The sequence below is a fragment of the Clupea harengus genome, chromosome 15 (genome assembly GCF_900700415.2).
Source record: "Clupea harengus chromosome 15, Ch_v2.0.2, whole genome shotgun sequence".
Lineage (NCBI taxonomy): Eukaryota > Metazoa > Chordata > Actinopteri > Clupeiformes > Clupeidae > Clupea > Clupea harengus.
In genome coordinates, this window is record NC_045166.1 from 28,602,622 (window position 1) to 28,607,621 (window position 5,000).

Sequence of the window (5,000 nt, forward strand, 5' to 3'; positions counted from 1 at the left end):
GGAGGCAAAGGCAAAGGATGGTCAGAATGGTCAAAGACTACCATCAGACCACCTCCAAAGTGCAATTCAGCGCACCTTGCACAAAGAACAGCTGTATGAGAGAGTGATGCGGACGAAGCCATTTCTGGACACACGCCACAAACAAGCTCCCTTAAGCTATACAAAAGCACATTTGAACAAGCTAGATTCATTTTAAAACAAAGTGCTGTGGACTGATGAGATAAAGATTGAGCTATTTGGTCACAACAAGAGGCGTTATGCATGGCGGCAAAATAACACAGCATTCCAAGAAAAACACTTGCTGCCCACAGTAAAATTTGGTGGGGGGTCAATCATGCTGTGGGCCTGTGAGGTTAGTGCAGGTACTGGGAATCTAGTTAAAGTTGAGGGTTGCGTGGATTCAACCCAATATCAGCAAACTCTTGAAAATAATGTTCAAGAATATGTCACAAAGTTGAAGTTACGCGGGAGTTGGGTGTTCCAGCAAGAAAACGACCCAAAAAATTGCTCCAAATCTACCAAAGGCATTTATGCAGTGGAACAAGTATAATCTCCTGGAATGGCCATCCCAGTCCCCAGACCTGAATATTATTGAAAATCTATGGGATGACTTGAAGCGGGTTGTCCACGCTAGGCAGCCATCAAACCTAACTGAACTGGAGATGTTTTGTAGGAGGAATGGTCCAAAATACCTTCATCCAGAGACCACACACTCATCAGAGGCTATAGGAAGCGTCTAGAGGCTGTTATTTTTACAAAAGGAGGCAGTAGTAAATATTGTTGGGGTGTCCAAATGTATGCACCTGTCTAATTTTGTTAAGATGCATATGGCATATTTTCTGTTTATCCAATAAACCTGATTTAACTGCTGAAATAGTACTTTGTCCATGAAGTATTATATATATGACAAAGAAGTTGCTGATCCAAACGCCCAACAATTAATAAATAAAAATAATGGAAATTATCAGGGGTGCCCAAACTTTTTCATACGATAGTATAATGGTCTATTGTTTTACACAAATTACTTGTTTTCCAAATATGTTTTGACAAGCAAACCTCATCCATCTTAAAATAATTTAACACACAATTGAAAAAATAAGTAGCTAGTTGGAAAAAGTCTGTTACTGTCTGAGCAGTGTGGAGCTGGCAGTTGGTTTACTGGACATTATAAAACAATTGGGTTCTATTGAATTATTTAGCTGTTTCTGATTGGACAAGAGACGTTCCATGAGGACATCCCAGCTCGGACTTTTCACAGCTAATAATAAATCACTCCGCGATGAAACATTCTATAGCACGTTGATACAATAAAGCATAACCGTTAATTCAAAGTTCTTATAATTCCAAAAGACGTTGACAATGGAACAATTTTTTTGTTGCGGAGAAACAATGGCGAAATAAAACATTTTTAATCAATAACTTCGTGTTTAAATGTTAATTGGTTGACTCGTGGCTACGGCCGAACACCACCCGTGGGAATATCCCTTACCTACCCCACTCGCACGAGTACTATATTGCTTAATTCTAAAGACAGGTACCAACTACTGCCAACAACTGCCAACTTTAGAATGTTGGCGTTAGTTGGAGAATGTTGGCGTTTGTTGGGGCAGTGTGCAAGCTGCTTAAGGGTTAGCAGGGACGCTAACACAGCACTCATGGCTAACAAATAGAAGTGAATAAACTGGAGAAAGGATGGAGAGAGGGATGGAGAGAGAGGTGGATAGATGAATGGATCGTGACTGAGTTATCTGTGTGTGAGCGTGTTTGTGTGTGTGTGTGTGTGTGAGCGTGTTTGTGTGTGTGTGTGTGTGTGTGTGTGTGTGTGTGTGTGTGAGTGTGTGTGTGTGTGGATGGTGACGGAGTTATCTTTGCTCTCTCACAGCAACAAGGGTATGGAGCATCTGTACAGCATGAAGTGTGTGTGTGTGTGTGTGTGTGTGTGTGTGTGTGTGTCTCTCTCACAGCAACAAGGGCATGGAACATCTGTACAGCATGAAGTGTGTGTGTGTGTGTGTGTGTGTGTGTGTGTGTGTCTCTCTCACAGCAACAAGGGCATGGAACATCTGTACAGCATGAAGTGTGTGTGTGTGTGTGTGTGTGTGTGTGTGTGTGTGTGTGTGTGTCTCTCTCACAGCAACAAGGGCATGGAACATCTGTACAGCATGAAGTGTGTGTGTGTGTGTGTGTGTGTGTGTGTGTGTGTGTGTGTGTGTCTCTCTCACAGCAACAAGGGCATGGAGCATCTGTACAGCATGAAGTGCAAGAACAAGGTGCCGCTGTACGACCTGCTGCTGGAGATGCTGGACGCCCACCGCCTCCACTCCCCAGGGAAGATGATCCACCCCCCAGGGAAGATGATCCACTCCCCAGGGAAGATGTTGGACTCCCCAGGGAAGATTGTCCACCCCCCAGGGAAGATGATCCACTCCCCAGGGAAGATGTTGGACTCCCCAGGGAAGATGCTCCAGTCCCCAGGGAAGATGATCCACTCCCCAGGGAAGATGTTGGACTCCCCAGGGAAGATGCTCCACCCCCCAGGGAAGATGATCCACTCCCCAGGGAAGATGTTGGACTCCCCAGGGAAGATGGTGGACGCCTACCGCCTGCACTCCCCAGGGAAGATGGTGGACTTCGAGGGCCTCCACTCCCCGGATCTCTTCGTGGCCACTTCCCCGAACCCAGGAGTTCTGTAGTCCTTTAGGTCTGTAGGCCCACACACACACACACTTCCCGAACCCAGGAGTTCTGTAGTCCTTTAGGTCTGTAGGCCCACACACACACACACACACACACACACACACACACACACACACACACTTCCCCGAACCCAGGAGTTCTGTAGTCCATTAGGTCTGTAGGCCCGTGGGCCAGGAGTTCTGTAGTCCGGAGAACCACTGTCACCCAACCGGACATTTACACACACACACACACACACACACACACACACACACACACACTGACCAGCGTATATCCATGTGTCACACACTCACACTGACCAGCGTATAGACCTAATCAGAATGTTTGTCAACAAAGGATGCCAAGGTACTTCCGGGTGGCTAACTGTCATCCTGTCAACAGCTGTTAGTATAGTAGCATAGCATAGTAGTTTATAGTTGTTCTGCCTCCAAGCATTTCATTTGAATTGTCGAATTTGTAAAAATGTCAGTTTCATCCAGACTTTGATTTTGACGTTGTAATTTTGAGCTGTGCAGGAAGTAGGCGGGTCAAATTGTTCAGAATAATTTAGAAACGGCAGGCTGACGGTCATTACGCCGGAGAGATTCCTTCTTACAGGTTGATTCCCCAGCAGAGGCATCGCTGTATCTTGTTATAACTAAGTCAATTTCATTGTTTAAAAACGTTAAAACGTGGATGCTATTAGGAAATGTTAACAGTTAGCCTAACATGTGCTTTCTTTACTTCATGGAACTAGGTGACTTGGCTAATTGCAACATTTTGCTTTTTCTGTTCTAGTTTCACTCTCTTTCACCCTTTGATCACTTGAATGTATTGTCGTGGATTCAGTACAATTTGAAGAATAAATCTGCAAATAAGAATACAAGTCATTCTTCATCTTTATGAATATAAGAGAGTTTAGCTCGCTGTCTAGTTGAAGTTATCACACCTTAACGAGGACAGTACAATAGTAGTTCATTTACGAATCGATTAACGTCATGCCGAAAACGTGTTGTGTTTGGGGTTATAATACCAGATGTACCAAGGAATGTAAAGGATTAGATTTAGGCTTTTTCCGTTTTCCCATGGTAAAATCTAAATCAACCCAACGGAACCTCTGGATACAGAGACTAAGACGGGTGGATAAAGCTAGCACAGATCCAGCCTTAGTACGTTTACTGGGGCGGTCTCGTTGCATCTAACGGTACCAAATTGTGGACAGGCTGGCAACCAACCACTCATGACCGGATTTGCGGAAGACATTTTCTCACAGGTCATCTATAAAACGTTTTTGTTGGGTTGCTGTTGGGTAGCATAACGTTGGGTAGCATATCGTGCAAGCTTGCTAGCGTGAGAATGCTAGTCCCGTTGTTGTAAATAAACAAAACCACACACAGTGGCGTGATCTGGCTTGGTACGGTTGATAGGGTTGATACGGTTACTTAATCTTTTTTTTATAAGGCAGGGCGGCCAAAACCTGATGCTGACCACACTGATTTTGCCCAATAACAACACCTGGGACCTGAGTTAGCTAACTCCAGTCCAACCACATCTGCTAAAAGAGCACAAATCCTCAAAACTACTCATCTACAATACAATGACAAAGTTTTCAATACTGTCAATAAGATAGATAGATAGGTACTTTATTAATATCTGTATGGAAATATTCTTGTGTCCAGACAGATAGCTGGAAAGCTACAAACAGTCCTGAAAATCGTTCATCCTTAAGTTGGATATTGTAGCGATCTCAGTCACTACGAGTTTGATACAATAAACCGTTACAATATGACCGTTACTCGCTAACAAATATCAACAGCAACGACATCAGGAACGTCTCGTTTTTCAGTTCACAAGATCATACTCATAAAACGTGTTGTTATCTTATTCACAATTATGATTAAACGTGTTCGTACTTACATGGAAAATCCTGTTGGTTTGTTAAGGTTTACTACCGGTTTAGCCACCCGGAGGTAAGTTATTTGTTGTTGTGACGTCACGTTGAATTGTCGTATATCCATGTGTCACACACACACACTGACCAGCGTATATCCATGTGTCACACACACACACACTGACCATCGTATATCCATGTGTCACACACACACACTTGTGTTATAGAGCAGGGGTCCCCAACCTTTTTTGCACCACGGACCGGTTTAATGTAGGCATTATTTTCACGGACCGGCAGATAAATACAGCAAAAATAAAATAACGCGACCGGCATAAAAACGAATGTTAAGTGCATGAAAATACAACTCACCATTGTACTGACTTGTACTTTATCCTATAAAGCAGTGGTTCTCAAAGTGGGGGGCGGGGGGCGC

The 5,000-nt window shown here is 43.8% G+C and overlaps 1 long non-coding RNA gene across 1 annotated transcript; it reads left to right on the top strand.

Moving 5' to 3' along the window:
• Positions 1-2,097: 2,097 nt before the first annotated feature.
• On the top strand, positions 2,098-3,557 carry LOC122133520. The gene is made up of 2 exons (XR_006152828.1): positions 2,098-2,701; positions 3,475-3,557. It is a non-coding gene; the product is annotated as an uncharacterized LOC122133520 (long non-coding RNA).
• Positions 3,558-5,000: the final 1,443 nt, after the last annotated feature.